Genomic DNA, 19,847 nt, shown 5'->3' on the forward strand with positions numbered 1-19,847 from the left:
GTTGATCGTCCGCGACACGCACTGTTGAGTAGAGAAAGGTTTTAGGCCACCAATAATCGCTTGGCAAAGATATATACGCCAGCAGAGTTCGCGAAAGTACTGGCCCACCCCCGTATGGGCAAACGCTGCAGAGCCTCGCATAAGAATGCGAGTAATCCAATTTTCTTCATGGCTCCAAAGCACTTCGTTACGCTATTGAAGAAACTCGCTGACAGCGTGGTTTAAACTAACCAGAAGCAGTGCAAGACTCGCACAAACGTTTCACATCCCTCCTCCGCAATGCCTAGATCTTGTTAGATACAATGCGAAAGAAATGACTTGATTGCGAGCACTCGGCCGCACCAGGGGTACTCAACGCGGGATTGCAAATGTACCTCCGCCCTCTGCGTCTTAGTTATGATCGTAATCTTTTCTTATGGGGGCACACCCTCGCACCAGATCGAAATTAACCATCGATCACAGCGGATGAGTTAGATTAGGTACAGGTACAAGCTATACTCGGGAACAAGTTAAGAACGGCAATAGCTCACGCACGGTATCGCGGCGCCTAAGCGACGGACCCGGATGTCAAACGGGGGCGCGCGTTTTGAAAGGAGATTTCTACGAATGCGTGATATCGTCTGCTTTTCCTCCCGTAGCTTCTTTGTCGTCGCTGCAGTAGTTTATAAGCATGTTAAGTTAAAAAAAAAAAACCACGGAAACGGCTCGCGCTACGTTCAAAATATTCGCAGAACGCAGTACTTGCGCCGCGCGGTGTAACATCCGGCTGCGGTGATGAGGCACAGCGGCAACTTCCGTTGCCGTTCTTAACTTGCACCCGAGTTTCGAGGCTCAGGCGGGAGAAACGCTGGGAAACGACCTCGTTTAAACATCCCGCCGAAACCCCGCCGCCAATTCAACCGGAGACGGCGAGCGCTGTGCATATCTTGATGGACAGGACGGCCTGCTTACCGCTGAGTCCGACAGTAGGGCGCCGACGCTGTCCGGGCATGGGAGCAGAGCGACGGAATCTCGAAACACTGCACGAGACACTGCGTTAGCCTGAGTGCACGAAACGACCCCGCGTCGCGAGGTGCGGATCCAAAGTTTGCAGCAAAGCGTTGGCTATGGATAGTATGCTGTGTGGCCGCCGGTTTATTAACTACGGAGCCCAGCGACTTTGTGGGAGGGAACGGGTCCGGTTTCGTCCACGAGAAACTGGTGTACGAAGTATGCGTTGAATGTCCCACACGAGGCGCAATATAGCCGACCCAAGTCACGTACGAGCTCGAAAAAGAAAATTCCGCCGTGGAGCAGAGGGGCATAGAAATATGGCGCTGAACGCACCCATCTGCAGGAGAACAAACAAACAAACCAAAAGAGCCAAGACGCAGTGTATCACGGTTGCAGTGCCACAAAACATGATGGATGCAGGCGCATTCCAAGCAATGCGGGCTTCGAAACGACAGAACGCAGAGGTGGAAGTTTGAGAAACAAACAAACAAACAAAACCATCAGAATGGCCGCACCCCGTGCCGCTTCGACCCAACATTTGCGGAAACGAAGGGACCCGAATTAGCCGCAGATATGAGCCGGTAATCTATCCTCATCGCTTTTTAAAGGGCAGTCACGAGGGAGCCGACGACATGCAAGCCGAAGCGGAGAAAGCACGTTGGCACGCCTCTCTTCGCGTGCGTAAACAGAGCCAGGTATACACGTGTAGCTGCAGGATTGATCGGCGGAACACGGCCGAGCCTCCTTCCTCTCGCCGGGAGGGCGACATAACGGAAAAAAAGAGCGCGCACGACCGATGAGCGCTCGCGATAGGGACAAAAATGCGCGCACGTCGTCGAGTCGGCAGCTGCAGCAGCGACACGCCCGTGCGTGAGTGCCTGCCGCTTCCTTTTCCTTTCGACGGCGGCGGCGGCACCAGGAACACGATCTGCAAATGCTGCGGTAAGCGCGCTACACAACAGCGGTACGGGGAAGAAAAAGACCGCTATACGTCCCCACCGATCAAGCGGACGGGCGCTTAATTGCAAGCGCGGACACGGCTCCGATCTGTATCACTGCCGAGTCACGCCTCTTCGTCCTCTGTATCTACGTGGAGTGTCGACGACGCGTTCGTTCGCAAAGAGGTGCCTTTCGGGAACGTGCACGATAGCGAAAGCGCGGGGTGCGTGAGATCCGCTACGCACCGCAGGCTCGCTTTTTTCCCTGCATAAAATATGCACCGACCAACCCGATAAACCGCCCCTTCGCTCTCAATTCAAACTGCTCCCTCTCTCAATCCCCGTCTTTCTCATCTCTCTCCAATAAACTACCCACCAAGCGTGGAGACAGACAGACAGACAGACAGACAGACAGACAGACACACAGACAGACACACACACACACACACACACACACACACACACACAAAAACTCGTTTACGCTGCTTTGAGCCGTACCTTTACGAAGACCACTCAACACAGTTCCCATATGAGTATGTCAACAATTTTGGCGTTTTATATGGGACGAAGTTGCCTCCACCTGGGCCCGAGGTCGCGAGTTCCGATCCTGGCCCTAGAGGCCGTTTTTCCGGCGGATGCGAAGCACGAAAAGGCCCCCGAGTCAACAATTGGGGCACACCTGGGTTATGAGGAGCGCCATATTATATAGTGAAGGACTACGCATCAGTTCCGACAGGCAAGCGATCCGTCGTGCGATCTTGCAAATGACTACAAAGCGCGAAAACGCAGACACCTCAGTACGTTGCGAAGCAGCAATTGTGAGCTGCGTAAAACATGACGCCGGACGACCACCTGCACGTTTGATGCTTTGTAGCTGCGCAACGCCGAATGCCTGCCCACGCACATGAATGAAGCCATCCGCCCTTGGCCTGCATGCATATCCCCGTCGAGACCCGAGGCTGCTGCAGCTAACTTTCGAGCGCACGCTACGGACATAAGCTCAAACGACAAAATGTTACAAGGCGCCAAATGCGTACACCTAGCTTGTTATAATGAAATATTTCCATCGAAATCTCGTTTTCTTTGACGTGCTTTCGCGTGATCCTTACTGCAGTGCATAGAATGCACATCCTTCCCGCTTTTAACGAGGCACCGCTTATAACGTAGCCAGCCACTTGTCTCGAGGGCAAACAGACGCTCCTGTAACACCGCGACCACAGCAAATTCATTTGCTCGCGCTCAAGTGTGACCCCCTATTATATACACCCACCTACCGCAAACTCACTCGGGGAAAATCACCAACTAATAACGCGGCTAGCAGGGCTGGCAGATCGAACAACACCGACATCGATTGCGAGGATGATTTATGTTACAAGGCGCCAATACATGGTGGACCATTAACGAGTTTGGCGGCCGGTTACCTGGTCGGCCGGTCGGCCGGCCGGTGTGGCGTTTCGAAGGGCGCCAGATCAGGAGGCATAACGACGTAATTCGCGCGACCTAGAACTATGGGAGCAGCGCATAATGGCCTTCCACCCTACATTCTACCGTCAAGAAGACCCACGCGGAGGTCGCCGTCGCGAGACTGACACGCACGAGGCATGGTGTCCGGTCATAGTCCGGCTTGGCTCGCATTAAGGTCATCCGCGTACGGGATGCGCAAATTAAAATCCGGAAATCGCGACCTCCCGTGAAGACGAGTAAATAACGATAGGTCCCAGCGCTTTTCTATTTTTTTCACGGCGACACCCAAGGGTCACTGTTTTCATAAGCGTGCCTAGTAAACGGCGCGGCCGACTGGCGCCGATCCAGACGACCGGTGGCTTGAAAGAGGCGTTCCACTGGAATAGGTTCCACATAGGTTCCAGAGAGATTTTTGCAAACTTTTATTCACAGCCGTTAATACGAGGGGTGACTTCTTCCGTAACCGTGCGTACATAACAGTGTGCACAGCGTACCGCGGCTTGGATAAGTGACGAAACACGGCAAGCCATGCAAATTGCCGGCGGAATACTGCAAGACCCCCTCACGAGTTGCGTGTGGGTCAACGCAAGGGACTAGCATCGCAACGTAATTTGTAACGCAACGGGTCTCCACAAAGTATCCGAAAGGTCCGAATAGGTTACCCATGCAGGCAATTTTTTCCCCCGCGCAATCTTAGTCCAGAGGAATGCAGCCGCAAAGCACTTGCGAATTGAATGCGCACCTTCGTAACACCCTTCGGCATCCATGCTAGTTACGCGTACCAGCCGCATCGTGAGTGCTGAGAAAATGCGCACCGAAACGACGGGCTCTCTTCACGCCGCGCCATTATTGGCCCAACCGCGGTACACACCAACGTTACTAGAATTCCAGTAACGTTGGTACACACAAGCGAGGCTATAGACACTTGAGGCGGGCGGCCATTTTCGGCGGGCGGAAAATTGGCGGCCATTTTCGTGCACTCGCCGAGGCGACAATGAGATGCGCGAAGAGCCGATCGCACGCGGCCCTTGCAAACCCTTGCGAGTCAATTTCTCGCTAATAAGGCGCGCGGGGAACGTTATAACGGCGTTGGCACGCTGGGCGCGCACGGTTGCCATACGCGCTCGGATCGCGAGAGTGGAGGTCACATCCGTGAAGCAGCAGCTTTCAACTTGCGCTGAGGAGAGCCTGAGAGGGTATCGCGAGCGGTAACTGCACTTCCGTGATTTCGCCGCAATGCCTTGTCAAGGCCATACTGGGAAGAGAAGAACCGAACGTTCGTCAAGATATGCGCGGTCAGCCCGTACTAGCGCATTCCGCCAGCAGTGGCGGGTTTGGTAACGTGTCGTCAATCAAGGGTGGGACAGCGTGAGTTAACTTATTAAGCGAAGATCATATACTCCAGGTACAAACGCAGGAACCGCCTAGTAGCGTCCATTTGACCTTCAGGCTCAGTTAAGGTCAAGAAAACGCATAGTGCGGTTTCGCGGCACCGACGAAAGCGTCTTCTGGCCTTGCGAGAGCAGCGCGTCTCGTTCGCCGGCACAGAAAATACTTCGAAACGCTCTCTGTATGAGGAACAAACTAGGAACGGCACGCAAATGAAGCAACTATGCGTAGGATTTGTCAATTTTTTTTTGAAAGAGTATAAGGTACACGCCGAGCAGGAAGTGCTGCAGCAACCACGGCGCATGCTCAGAGATTGCCCACCATTACGGGATATAATGCCACAGTTCCCACGACGCGGGAGGGCGCAAGGGCTGTTGTCTGTCGGGCGCGTGTAGGCGCTCCACACCGTTGTTATTATAGGAGCGCCGTATCGGCCGCTTCTCATCGCGGCCCGATATCGTGACCCGGTACACTTTTCACGGCCGCGGCAATGATGATGTCGGCCGCGTCGATGCGCGCGTCCGCCAAGGCCGCCGCCGATCAGCATACGTGACCAGTTGACCGCAAAGGCACGTGGCCGTTGCGTCTGCGCACATACATATATATGCGGGCGCTGCCGGCTCCGAAGACGCGCGCACGCACTCGCGATTACGCAACAGGGCCCCTCGGTGGCCGCGCGGCATGCACCGTGCCCCGCGAGAATTGATCATTGCCGAACGACTAGCAAAGTACCGCCGTAATGTCTCATTGTAACGAAGTCATCGGTACAGAAAACTGGCTTTGGTATAACCGATACTTCGCTAAAAGCAGATCTGTTCACTTTCAGTAAGGAGATTTTGTTACACCGACGGTTTACTGTAGCCACTCCTGCACGCATGACATCAGCGAGTGTCGGCAAACTGGCGGCATGTTACATCATTTACACCCCATGCGCGAGGTTGCCAATGCGTCACTGTGAATCTATGCACTATGAAACTCTAGAATCTGAGAAGAACTTCTCGCTGGACTAGTTGGCGAATAATTGCCATGACTTGAGGCGCAACAAAAAAACACGGACGAAGAAACAGACGAGACAGGCGCTAATCTTGTTGCGCTTCAAATCATGGCAATCCTCTGCAAATTCCACTTCGGTGTAACCCCAACTCACTCAGGGCTAAGTATTCCGGGAGCTCTGCTCCCCAACGCCGCCAAACCGTGGAAAATCCTCAATAAGTCTGGCAGACGTATCTATTCACCCGTCAGTATGAGTTGTCGCGTATGTAGCCATCGAAGAGGGCCTCCCAGCTGATCCGGTCTCAGATCAAATGAATTTAGTACCAAGCAGTTTCGACTACGTATCGCTTCACAAATCTGCCTACAGATCCTGTCAGGGGCTAACTGAACTTAGGGGAGGCTTACTATAACTTCCTAGTAGCAACACGCCTCGCTTATCGTTACCCGGAAGACGTCACTCGGAGTATAACGTACGTAACTTGGCGTATCGGGTCTAGAACGCATCACACAGGAAGAGCACGCAGGTTATAACGAGTAGCGCGTGATCGAATGTTCCTTCGGGTACACGTTACGCATCGTGTCGTCGGGCGGCCCACATCGACTCGGATTCACGCGGACCACCCAGGAGGCAGGGGCAAGCCCGTCACGCAACAGCCCGGCCATTGTGTACGGGCGGAACAACCGTCGACATTGCCGTCGTCATTCAGCGGTCAGGTCGGAATGACCCTTAGGCAGCACGCGTATAGAGATTGTGGCCGCGCGCCAGGGATCACAAAGCACTGCACCCGTGTCCAGAATATGATGCATGCGCGTACGTGCAGCCCCGAGGGCCGGATAACGGACAATGCGCCATCGGGCACGATTAAGCTAAGCGGCCAGCGTACCGGCATGCGTGTATCGACGTATACGCCACGACCACACAATGGGAAACGGAAACAAACGAAAATCAATGAACCGTCGCGGTGATAGTACTTGCTGCTAAGGCAGATGCAATGTAGGCGAAGGAGCTGCCGCCGTATGAATACGTGTACGCGCACGCCAAGCCTTTGCAGTATTCTTTAGCCTTTTTGTTGTTTTTTATCGGGAGCACGCGTGTTTCATATATACGAAGAAGGGGCCCTTGATTAGTTCGTAGCGTGACGGCTTTTCTCGGCCGGCCGGAATCATTAATCTCGCGGGCGTATTTATTGACCCGTCAGTATGAGTTATTGAGTGCGGTCTCGCGACCGCGAATACAGATATAGGTGGGCGCGACACGTGCAGCAAAGATAAGAGACCTGTTTAACGACAAACGCCAAAAGGTAGCGCGTAAAAGCGCCCACCGAAAAATCTTAGCAACCGGCACTGCTACGCGCCCAGCTAGCCAGCCCATGTTTGGGAAAGGTATACGAGTCTCTAACGGCCGATATTATGCACTTGCAAGTTTCGACACTACGTCCTGCGCAGCTAGGTTATACAGATCGATAATAGGGCTGAGTGATTAATAACGTCCGGCTTCCGTTGGACTAGAACACAAGATTATTTACTCGAAGGTCAACTTACCTATTTGATGCGAATGGCAGAACCCGAAACTACATAATGGATTGAGGCCTGACTAGTTTTATTCTTTAAAACGAGAGAGAGAGAGAGAGAGAGAGAGAGAGAGAGAGAGAGAGAGAGAGAGAGAGAGAGAGAGAGAGAGACGTTTCGTATTACGGTTAGCTTAAGTTCGCCTTGGTGCGACGTTAGAGCAACGGCATTGACATTTCGCCATGTACACGCTGCATAAGGGTACTGGAGGCTCAGTGGCTAAGGCGTTGCGCTGCTGAGCACGAGGTCGCGGGTTCGATTCCCGGCCGCGGCGGCCGCTTTTCTGATGGAGGCGAAGAGCAAAAACGCCCGTGTGTACGAGATTTCGGCGCACGTTAAAGATCCCCAGGTGGTCAAAATTAATCCGGAGCCCTCCACTACGGCGCGCCTCATCGCCTTCGTTGCGTCGGCGCGTTAAACCCCCACAATCAAGGGTACTGGAGGAATCGATCGCGAAGGGTGTGCCTGCTATTCCAAACTTTCATATCTTGCAGTCAGTGGATCACAAAACAACAAAGTGGAACAGAAGCGACAATAATAAACGCGCACGCATGACCTACCTACCACGAGGAAACGCACTGCGCCTCACTCGTTAAGGCCCAAGTCATTTGTTCTCAATCGCCTTCCATTCTGATACTTTTTGAGCTCTCGCTGTCCCTTTGTGTTGCGCCAACATTGGGGACACCGGGCAGCCATTTCTCGCCACCGCGGCGCAATAAATCATAACCGCAGAGCGTGCACGCGAGCGCGCCCATGGCACGTAGCGGTTAATTTCTCACTCGCGAGAGCCCGCCGCAATCAGCCAAACCGGCAAGTGTTTCCTCTCGCGCGCTAAGCATGCGCGGCGTGGCCCAGGGACCACCAAACTGAGGGCTCGACAAAGACGTTCGGGGCATCGCAACGAGAAGAAACGCGTCACACACTCCGAGGATGCGCAGGACGAGGAGCCCCGCAATGGCCTTCGTGTACAGACAGAAGAAGCGGCCGGTGCGCAAATAGACCCCTACGACGGTAGACCGCGCTACGCGCACTCTCCGCGGGCAATTAACGCATGCGCTTCGTACGGCCGTGACAAATGATCCCCAACGAGAGACGTGTCTGGCAAGAGAGGGCGAGAGAGAGAGGGAGCGCAGCTAGACGCTAGCTTAGGGGGCGCACAAAAGCCGAGAGCGACTCACTCCGGTCTAGGGAGGCAATTAAGAGCGAACCGCAATTATAACGGCACGGGTTGGCCACAAGAAAACCTGCACTGCACCGCTCAATACAGCGTACTAGTATATGCGTGAGTGCAAGCTGCAAATGTGCACGCACGGTGCAAATAGGAGCCGAAGCTGCCGCTTTGCTTTGTGTGTGCGCGGATAGGGAACACCGAACGGCATTCGTCGCGGACAACGGCTCTGCACTGCTGCCTGCCGAAATGCATAGAAGGCGTGGGATACACGACTTGTGTCTGGAACGGGCACGCTGATAACGGTAGACGGCTCATTCCCTATAGAAAACGCAAGCACGCGCGCACTATAGCTGCTCCGAAGTTCACGATTCGCCTTTGCAAATATGCAACACGAGGGCTCAATGCCACCAAGTGAAACACGCGTAAGATTCGCTCGATTTCAAAGAGGAGAAAATCAGAAACGAAATTATTTTTCCGGGCATGATGGAAGAATATGACACGCCCAGATTAAATGGCCCCGAGAAAACACAGGGAAGCCAGATCAGCAGACGAGATCCAATTAAGTATAACAAAACAAACAAACAAAAAATGGACTATGATGGTTAAATACATCCCCAGGAAGCATTCGGCTGCAGTCGAATATTCTTGGAGGAACATTGGAGTCACCCTCCACCCTCTCTTGGGGAGGGAGAGAAAGAGCGAGAGAGAGAACCTCATCGAGGTATGCGTGTACGTAGTACTTGTTAAATAAAAAGACGTCTTCGAGCCTTCCCGCCAGACGAGGACTATATAGTCCGGGGGGCATTCATCTTGTGGCGCTGTCACGCGGCCATAATGAATGACGCTTTGATTCAATCTGCTCCGAGCGTTCAATCTCACTTCTCGGGAACGCGCTTGGCACACGGCGAACATTAGATTATGTCCTTAGCTGGAGGGAACGAGTCGCGCCAAGGCAAACACCGCTGAGTTAAATTGAAAAGAGACGTATACAAGCGAGTCAGGGACGATTACTTTTAATCTTACGCGTTTTTCGCTGCGCAAGTACCGACTGTCGCCTGAGGCAGCCTGAAATATGCGTTCGAAACGAAATTGTTCGCCTAAAGCAAGACATAAACCCCGCCAAAAGCCTTGCAACATCCAGCGCCGATGAACGACAACAATCACTAAGGTCTAGTCTTTTGAAGTTCGCCTGAATTTAGTGCACGCAAGAAACGTTATTTTTGACGCCCGTGAAATCAATTTTTGGGTGAACGTTACGTGTCGGAGATGCACCTGGGTCCTAGACAAGCTGTGACGAAGAGGCTGCGGATTGAGACCACTTCGGCACCTCTTAACGTGCGCCTAAATATCGACACGCGGTCGTTTTCGTGTTTCGCCTCCATCGGAAAAACGGCCACCACGGCCGGGGTTAAATCCTTGTATTTGGGCTCAGCAAGCACAACGCCCGAGTCACTGAACCACCACGTCGGGTATTTCTGACGCTACACCGAGTGTTCGGGACATACCATTTCTGTACTCGCCAATGCTTGGAGGGCAAATAAAGTGCATGCTCTCGCACGAGGAGTTCCAGTATTAAAGCGACAGGGCGCGACAGCAAGGCAACACGGGTTTAGCGTAGAGGAAATTTAAATTTGGCGCTAGCTTTGCACCCATGCGCGCGAAATTGCAGATGTTCCCCATAACGTTGGTTATGGGCTACACTCTAAGGCAATCCCGTGGTTCAGCTTCACCGCAATGAACTCGACTGACCACTTCATTCAGCCAACAATGAAGTCTCAGCGAATGACGACACCGAGTATTGTTACTTAACCTCTGGCATCACGCAATGCAAGCAAGACCTTCTCTGCTTAACGCAGCGCACACAGACATGACAGCGCATTGATATTATGCGCCGAATTTGCTTTGTTGGCGGCATGCACTGGTCACTCGAATGCACTGTGGTGAAGCTGAACCACGAAATTGCCTCAGCGTGTACGGGCATTGGTGCACAGGACAAGAGCAGTCTTTGGACAGCGCTGCTTTTACGGCGACTACAAGCGCCCAAGGAGAGGCAAACTTCGCTGAGCCGCAAGGCGGTGGAACGCGCTATTCATCACGCCCGCGGTCCTTCGTGCGTTTCGGAGATGAAGATACCCGCGAGAAGTTACGAAACTGAGCCCGCCGCGATGATTCGGCTGCCATGGGAACAAGCCGTCGACCAATCATTTTCGAAGGCCCCGAGGAGTGCGGAGCTGAAAGCCGCCCGAAATAAGGACAAAAATTATGATACATGAACGCCTTGCTCATTAAAGCTCTTTCGAGCAGTATTTCGTCAGTGCGGAACTTTCGAAGCATCCTATTATCTTCTGTCCGGGCCCGCATGTAAATGCATTTATCCGTGGACAACGACGATGCGGTGAACAACCACAAGGGGCATGATTAATGCTCATCGAACCACCGGGCGAGTTGGTATAGCAACATTGCCGCTGTAATATCGCCCCATCAACGTGGAAATAGCCATAAATCTTACACCGGTGTGTATATAATATTTTTGGAATCACTCGCTTTCGCATGGCCGCGCAAATCGCCCACACACAAATCAAGCGCGCATATACGATCGTGCCACTACACGCATAACGGGTATTTTCCAAAGTGCTAGCCAACTCTGCTCACCAAACAAACACGCAAAACGGTACTTTTTCCAGCGCACCCCCTTATACCCCCTTCGTATAGCCCGCACTCTGACAAGAAAATTGTCCGCTCGCAGCAAGCTATCGTCGATCCAGGGGCCGCGATGCAGCACGCCTCGCATGCATGCATGCGGGAGCAGCCGATGGCCGGCGAGGAACAGCGTTAGAACGAGGAGCGGGCATTGAGGCATGCCGCAGAAGAAGCGCGCGCTCCCCGACGAGTCCCGCCCACAAATCCCAGCGGCGTTGCGTGCCAGTCATTCCAGCTGTACGCTGTGAAGGATCGGACGACGTGGACCCGGCTGACGTCGTCTTATTACCGTTCCGCCATTATATGAGCGCGCCGCTCTTCTTTTGCGGGCGCGGAGGAGCAGGCGAGCGTTCGCCGATGACCGCTTCCTGGCCCATTTTTAGGCGGCGAGCACGGGCTCGGCCGACGACAGCGAGGTGTGCGCGCTACCCACGGCAGCTTTATTTATACGAACTTTGACGACCAACGGCAGCCCGCGCGAGGGTTGGGCGCATAACGGGTTTCACGCTTCGTGCCGGCTGGGTGCAATTTTGAGAGGGCTCTGTATGACGAGTAGCCCTGGTTCTGCCAGAGTCCTTCAATGCATTGGGGGGCTGGTTCTGCCCAATAACGGCCCCTCTGCGCTGACCAGCGGTTAAGACGCAACTCGCTCTGGTACCAACTAGAAAGCGTCAATGTTTGCGGCAAGGCCAACGTAGGACAGGCGGTATCGAGCTACAGGCTTGAGAACTACGGGAACTTCAGAAGTTTACAGAAGCATGACTGGAATTATTTCAATGTAGCTTTCCGGTTACACAAAGGTGTGATCTCTAATTTATTCGCTCTGACTGTCTCGAACTCGATCAGTCTCGGTCGGTTCGAAGCGATCGCCTGCTGACTAACAACTGTTCGGTTCTCCTCGGATACAAGTAAAGGTCCAAACGAGGTTTCATGCACGTTCCGCTGAGTCTACCTCGCCATCAACTTGTCTGCTCAATGCCAGGGTTAACAGCGCCAGCGCCGATCTTACACTGTTAATCTGGTTCCATATAAGTTCCAGTTAGAAAGGGTGATCCATATATTTTATGTGGATCCAAACGAAAGAATAACTGGAACGAAGCATATAGGTGGGTCTTATCTGGAACCGTCAGCTTGTTTTCTTTATGTTCGTGGTTTTTATCTGGAACCGAAGAAATGGGGTCATGCGATGTCGGCGGTTCCGGTTACTGTTCCACTTATGTCCCAGTAAACGGTTGGGGAGAGTGCGTTTGTATATTTTTTGCTCGTGTCTTGTTCCACATAACTCGTGCATGGCAGTGAAGTATGCACTCTTTCATGCATCAACTGGAACAATGACCCGCATATACATTAGGTGCTTCTTGACCCAAGATGCACGTGCGCGTTTAATATACACACGCACACCGCACATAAAATTTAATGAACTTCGCCGACATCTATGAAACTGCCTTGCAGCAGTTAACTTTCATAATACGGCTAAGGTGTGGTTTAGTGATGTTCTTTGACAGAAAACGAAATCCCACTTTTTTGTCAACGCCGTACAAAGCATTAAAAATGTCGAGAGGAGGATATCTTAGGCAAAAGAAGAAATCGCAGGAACCCATTTCCAGGTGTTCTGCGGCACCCGAACCGCTTTCGTGAACATCGTATCTTTCTAATTTGAGGCGTCAAGTACAAAATCACCAGTGACTTCAATTTGAGAAGGACTAAACGTCTTCCCTTTCCCCGTCTGCCGTTCGGGCAAAGCCATAGCTGCTATAGCGCTGAAGAATTCGTGGTGCTTTTGTGAGCACCTTCATAACGAAATACTTGTTGAGGCTATTACATGTTATGCATCTGGTTTACAAAGCTTCGCAGAAACAGCAGTTTTTGTTCAACGCTCAGTCATCATATCGCTGTGGTGTAGTACGCGCTCAATGGTACTTAGTCCACGTTACTTATGTTGTGATGGGGTGCATACATAATGGTAACCGACTGCGTCACATTTTACACCGCACACATCATGCTACGCATGCAGTTATATGCTTAAAAGTTCGTTTTTGTATTTTGTCTCGTCTCGGCTGTTAATTTTCACAAGCAAAAACGAAAGCCTCTTTGCAGAAAGAGAACGACTCAAAACCTGGAGAACTAAATCTACCCCGCGGCATCTGCCTTACATTCTATATATTTATACTTAAATGGCATTCTTATTTCAAATTATTCATTGCAGTATCGGGAAATCCGCAGTGTTACCCTAATGTTGTTACTTGTCATTGTAATTCAAGTTCACCGAATGACCTGCCGTCTCCTGCTGGTCCCCCCGTAGCTGTTTTCCTGCACTATTGGTGTTCATGAAGAAAAACTGCTGGAAAACGGGCAGATGTATTATTACTCGCTAATTAGCTATGTCACTCTGAATTCACTATACGGAAGTAGTTTTCTATAACGTGGGTACAAAGAGCGTCGCAGTATATATTATTGGTATTGGAAAGGCTTGTTGTCAGCAGAACGCAGTAAATAAATAAGCGTCGTTTTGTTTTCACTGCAAACAACGAAGTAATGCTGTCATCAAAGTTTATGCACACATACCGCACGCACTCACGGCCCGCGGCGAGAAAAAATTTTAGCCCAACTAACGTGTTAAATTGGCTAATATCTGAGCTCTTTGTTCCAGCCTCAGAGCCGCATATACGTCCGCTTAGAGGCCTACTCCCATTTTCCTAAGCAAATAAAAGCGATCAAGGGTGCCGAGTTTGTGATCTCTTCCGCGGACTGGTCACTGGCCACGGCGTGCATCGCCCAAACCACGGAGGAAGGAAAAGTTGGCCGAAACCATTACGAAACGACCGCCACTTCAGTGCGGCATGCCGTGCGCATGCGTCGGCAGCCGCAAGGTCACGCCGTTTGCGTTGATGCATGGTATAGTGGGAAGGCAACGGGTACAACGAAGATGAGTGAAAAACATGACTGCGTCAACCATTTAAACGACAGCAGCGCCCCTATCTCTCAGCGTTCACTGCGCTAGTTTTACGTTCTTCTGCATGCAGCGCCACAAGTGGCGTTCTACAGCAGTTTTCTCGATTGCTCACGTTATGCGCCTGATGTACTAGAGGCATTGCAATCACAGTGGCGGGAACCGTTACGGCAGTTTGGTTGTGGCGTGAAACTGCGGATTTCTTCCTATCCTCGGGCTGTATTTACTGTTCGACAAAATGTAGTTTTGCCAGGAGGCTCAAAAAACGTCAGTGCTGCTTATTTATGTTCTGGTAACGGTTGTTGTTCATTGACTTGTTTATCACTGAGTCCGATAAACGTGCCGCTCCCATGCCTGTTGTTCGTGTTCAAGAAACGTTTGCTGCGTGTTTGTGGGTCCGAGTCGGCTTGACATTTCTGACTGCGTACGTTGGCTAGTGCTATTTAGAAAGTTGCTGCTGCGCGCATTTCTCGAGTCTGCATGTCCCCTTACGGTGTGGTGTTGCTTAGTTGTATATTGACGGTTGCTGTTCCAGTCAGCGGTACTAAATCTTCTCGGGTTAGTCGCTCGCTATTGTCTCGCGCGCACGCACTGAACAACTTGTAGCGCCTGTCTTTAGACTTATCGGCATTTTCAAACTTTCGTGTTAATTGCGTTGTGTTGGTGTGCTGAGATCTATAAATTTACTGTGCTAATCGCGCTATTCCGCCTCATGTTAATGTGCGTTCAAGGCGTTAGCAGCAGCACTGCTTACGTTTATCTGTGCTGTGTGTGCAGTTGTTCCCGGTTTCTTCCAATGCCTTCGATGAATTCAGATGTTCTATTTACACTAGTCAACTTTAGTTGGCTCCCTGACGTGTAGTGAAATGCAAGGAAAAGTGGTTGTCTGAGCAGTAGCGTAGTGACAAAACGTTCCTTTTGTGGAGCGGAAGGCAGGTGGGAACACGCAGAAAGTGTGGTGCCGTTTCAATGCTGTCAATGTCAGTGGTAACCTGAGACCTCAAAATAATTAGCCATAAAGCTCACGTGTGGACTATTAGAAGTTTTAACGTCACAAAGTAAGTTCAAAAATAATTCATTCCTGCCATTTTATGCTATCAATGTCAGTGGCAGCTAGAGGGTTGGAATAATTTTTGAAACGCTCAGGTGCAAAGTTGTTGAATCATGATGTGCACCAAACATTAATCCATTTTTGTTCTCCTTTGAACGTAGAAATTATACTGTAAAAGTACATTGCTACATTCTGTATTCATACTCTATGACCTGTTCAGAAAGAGTCTGTGGCTGACTGTGGAGACATTTGGCCCCCCACTGATAGGTTGTGACAAATGTTTTTGTTCCTCTGCAAAAAAAAAATGAAAACAAATTATTTCCATTCTTTACATGCTCCTGCAAAGTCATGGCTGTGGCATTTACTGGCTGAAGACATCTTCGGCATGCTGAAGGGTCGTCGGGGAGAGTGTGGCGGATTATGAATGCCCTGTGGAGCTCATAAGCCACAAAAGAGTACCTTTTGAGTCGTGCATATTGTGCAGATATTCACCAGTTCGCATAGACCAAGGACAGGTGAGCTCAAAGTATGTTCAAAAATTTGTATATCTCAAATTGTTTAGCTAGAAAAGATTACCAGGGCTTCCGCTGTAAAAAAGACATTCGACTTTCGTGGAACAAATCAGACATTGTTCAATATTTTCTCGTGCTCCCTGGGTAAAGCAAGGCATAAATTTATTCTCTGATATTTTTGTACTGTTTATTTTCTAGGCAATAGGGCGAAGATAGACCTGAAACAGCTGTACAAGGAATGCATATGGCTATTTTAATTGTATTTGGATCCCTTCTTGGAAGTGTATCATCAGAAGGCAACACATTAAAGCTCTTGCACGGGATGAAATCATTGCATTCTACAAGTAAGTACGCACTGCCATTTTTTGGTCTTTCATGGCGCGTTTTTAGGTAGTTTCTTTGTAACTAATGATTTGAAACTTGAACTTCTTTTCAGTGACAGCTTGGCCTGCGGCTCAAGGTGACAGTAGGAGCTTTTCGGAACACGTTAGCGAAACTTTCCTGGAAGTGCACTTTGAGACGTCCCTGGCAGAAACACGCGGGTCTTAATTTTGGTTGGGTAAGCTGGCATTTTGTTTTTGCGGGACTCAATTTCTGGGGCTGTTCATCCTAATAAAATCTCACTGTTAACAAGTTATCGTGAACGCCAATATTTGCCATTGTGTTCACATTCCGCCTATTACGGATGCTCCAACACTGGCCAAAAAAACCACTATTTTGTATTTAAGTTTTGTAAATATTCAGCTTTTACGCCTTGAGAGTTGTTGCTGTGATTTGCCAGCACCACGGACACGCCCAACGTGGTTGCTGCTACAACAATACGGCGGCAACTGACGATTTAAATTTCCCGCTTTTAATACGCCCGTAGCACCAATAATACTCCCAAATACAGCCGTAGCATGAGTAATGCTTGCATTGGATTTTTACAGGTGGTTAAATAAGGGGTAATTGTTTTTTAAGGGAATTGTTTAGAGCACAGAAAGTGTCTGCAAGAAAATGTGATATAGTTGTGATTTATAAGAAAATTGTGCAACAGCCTAGTTCAGCATTAGTCAGCTCATCTTCTGCCTCATACCACTACGAACCATGGAGGTAATACATATCGAGAGGCAAATATTTTAGGTGGAATCAATTCCCCAAAAAATTTCTGCCACAGTGCGATATTTATGATTTCCTGTGACTGGCCATTTATTTCTTTGCGATAGACACATCGTTTAGCTTTAAGTTATATTAAGCCAGCCTCACTACAGCATTCTAGGGAGCACATTATACAATACAGAGAACATTTTTTGCAGAGAGAAGGTGTGTAAAATATAATGCCAAAAGGTGATTATAGTAATTATTATTTGATTAATAAACGAAATCTCTCAAGGATAAAAAACCTTATATTCAGGATACCGAGGCAGCAAGGTGGGATACTTTCCAGAATCAGGGCAATTTCATTGATTGTGGTGATATTGTTTAGCGCACTTTCACCTTTAGCAGCACTTCCAGAAAAAACCCAAGAAATCACTGATTTTAAATCAATTACTGTGTTATAAAAGGGCCTAAGCAACTCACTCATTTAAAGCAACCATGTAACAAAATTTTCTTGTTTCCTTGAAGGTACATGAGGTGAGCAGTAAGTCTTCTCGAGGCCCGGTTATTCTGAGAGAAGGGACTGGCGGCATCAATATTGCCCGCAAGAAACACATCACAGATTCGCCGCCTGCATTGTCACTTCAGGATGTGGTCATCCTCTTCGCCGCATATGTCATCTTTTTCATCGTGTCATCATGTTCTTATGGTTGTGTGCCTTTGAAGAGTTCTTGGGACTTTAGCAGGGAGTTCTTGCAAAGCATGAGAAATTTGACAGTGGCCTGGTGTCATTTAAGTTGGAGTCTCTGTTGAAATACTTCAAGTGTTCAGCTCTACTTGGGATTTTAAATTATTGGTAGAGGTTTAAGTATCTCTTGAAAGGCATGAAGGAGGTCAGATGAAAGGCATGAAGGGGGTGAAATCAGATGAAGAGGTTTAAGTTACTGGCACATGCAAGTTTCACATCAACTGAACACTGAAGTCGTGCCTTATTTTTCATCATTGGCACAATGCGCAGGCTGTCTTTGAATCTACAGTGGGTGTTAATGTAGTTCATGGCACCGCATTGTAACGTCCTATTATTCAAGTGTAGCTCATGAGATTTTTTTTTTCGTGGCAGTGCTGCTGGTGATGCAAAAGTGACAGTGCTTATTTACGGAGATGGCTTCCGCCTTCATTGATAAATTTTAGTACTGTAAGTGAGCTGACACCCATGCCGTAGAAGAATTTAAAATGTGCGTATTTGGCTTGAACAAGTCTTCTCCTTTGAACAAAGTTGCATTTCTTGCTTGGCAGAAGCAGGGCTTTGGTCACAATTACACTGACAGCAAGACGGGAGGGTTTTTATAGCACGCGACTGTGAATTTTACCTAAGGTAAAACGTTGAAGCTGGAAAAAATGCTTTCAAGTCTGCTTTGTAAAACTGGTCCCCTGTATGATTCAACGCTGGCTTGTTTGCTTCTTAAGGATGTCTGACTTGATCCCGCTTGAATCGATGACGTATATAATTAGTCTGCTTGTTAAATTTTAATATGTGTAACATGCTTCCGGCTACCTGGTTTGCAAAATTATATAAGATTCACGCTGGCTTTTGTGAGATTTCCTGGGATGAATTATTTTAAACAACTAAAAATTGTTTGGTCAAGTAACGTCCCTTAAGTCAAAGGCCTTTTCAGGACGCTCATAAAGTCTATTTTGCCTACAAATAGCTTGGTGTTACACTTACGTCTGGTGTCAGGAAACTACTATCTTTAATGATCATGTTTTAATTGTGGCATACTGCCGCATGTGACCTCTCGTGTCAAAATGTTTTATCGTTAATCTTGGCTCGAGCGTTGTTTTCCTAAACTCTTGCACTGCACTGTTGTAGGTTTGTGATAATACAACCGTGTATGGCTTGTTTTTAGGCCTTTCCCTACAATTTAATAGCAAACTGCATTTTCCCAAACAGTTATGCGTAAACATAGTATGGCAAGCGCAATGAGTAATTCCGCCTTTGAATTACCTTGGTTTATCTGATAAGACAGCATATTTGACGCTCACTGTTGTATAATGTCTGTGTCAGTGCCGCGGTAGACGCACCCGTCTATTTATTTGTGAAGCAGTTGACCTTAATACCGTCTTTATTAACCATGTTTTTGAGTACAAGTGAATATGTGAAAATGCCACTTGGAGCCTAGTGTTATCGTTATGAGTGTTATCGTTATGGTATTTATTGCTTGTACGTTGGTCATTTTTTGTGCAATTTAAAATAGACAGCTATTCAAATCTGAAATGTATGAATACTAACACCCAATAAAGTTGTACAGTATGTTGAAAAGCAGTGTATGAGTCATAATAGTTTGTTTCGTGCGTATTTTAATGCAAGTATATTGTTTCTTTTACATGCAGCTGAAACCGAGAACAGGATTCTGCGGGTGAAGCCAAAGACTGTGTGCCGCTCTAGGTGCCTCAGACCAACTTTTATATGGAACTGTGCTCCGATAGGCAACTGTTGGGAACTGTCAGGGACCACACTGCTGCGGTGGTTTCTGCTTTCCAATTGTTGGTATCACTGCGGGTCATATATCAAGGCTGTGTTAAAATGGTGCTTGCGGTTTCCTGCTGATACCAATGCATCCGCCAGCCTGGCATATGACCTCGGTGTATACCGACAGGAAAGCAGAAATATTGGAAAAGTGGAGTCCCATAGACAGCTTCCCAATGCCTATAGGAACACCGTTTTATATAAACAGCTGGTCTGAAGGTACCTGGAACGGCGCACCGGATAAATTCCATAATGATTTTACATGGATCAATGTTCCAGTAACTTAAAGTACCATTTTATTTGGAACAGTGATCCGCATACTTTTATTTGGAACACCGATCCACATAATTGCGTTGCAAAAATATGTGGTGCACTGTTCCACTTAATTTTCAGGATATGTGGAACACGGTTCCAATTATATAACTGGAACTTTTTTGCAAAAAAGTTCCAGTTACTAAGTGGATCTTACGTGGAACCAGATTAAGAGTGTAGAAAGCGAATGCGAACGTGTAC

General features: G+C 49.1%; 1 protein-coding gene and 1 long non-coding RNA gene across 3 annotated transcripts in view; one reads left to right on the forward strand and one right to left on the reverse strand.

The window, feature by feature from the left end:
• Klar (klarsicht) overlaps positions 1-19,847 on the reverse strand; it is a 277,161-nt gene that overhangs the window by 78,870 nt on the left and 178,444 nt on the right. The gene's annotated exons all lie outside the window — the stretch shown is intronic.
• Positions 14,322-19,808, forward strand: LOC144149937 (uncharacterized). The gene is made up of 5 exons (XR_013318393.1): positions 14,322-14,434; positions 15,565-15,733; positions 15,929-16,074; positions 16,167-16,289; positions 17,336-19,808. It is a non-coding gene; the product is annotated as an uncharacterized LOC144149937 (long non-coding RNA).

Source organism: Haemaphysalis longicornis, unplaced genomic scaffold (genome assembly GCF_048455015.1).
Source record: "Haemaphysalis longicornis isolate Haplotype H1 unplaced genomic scaffold, Haemaphysalis longicornis Haplotype H1 scaffold_8, whole genome shotgun sequence".
NCBI lineage: Eukaryota > Metazoa > Arthropoda > Arachnida > Ixodida > Ixodidae > Haemaphysalis > Haemaphysalis longicornis.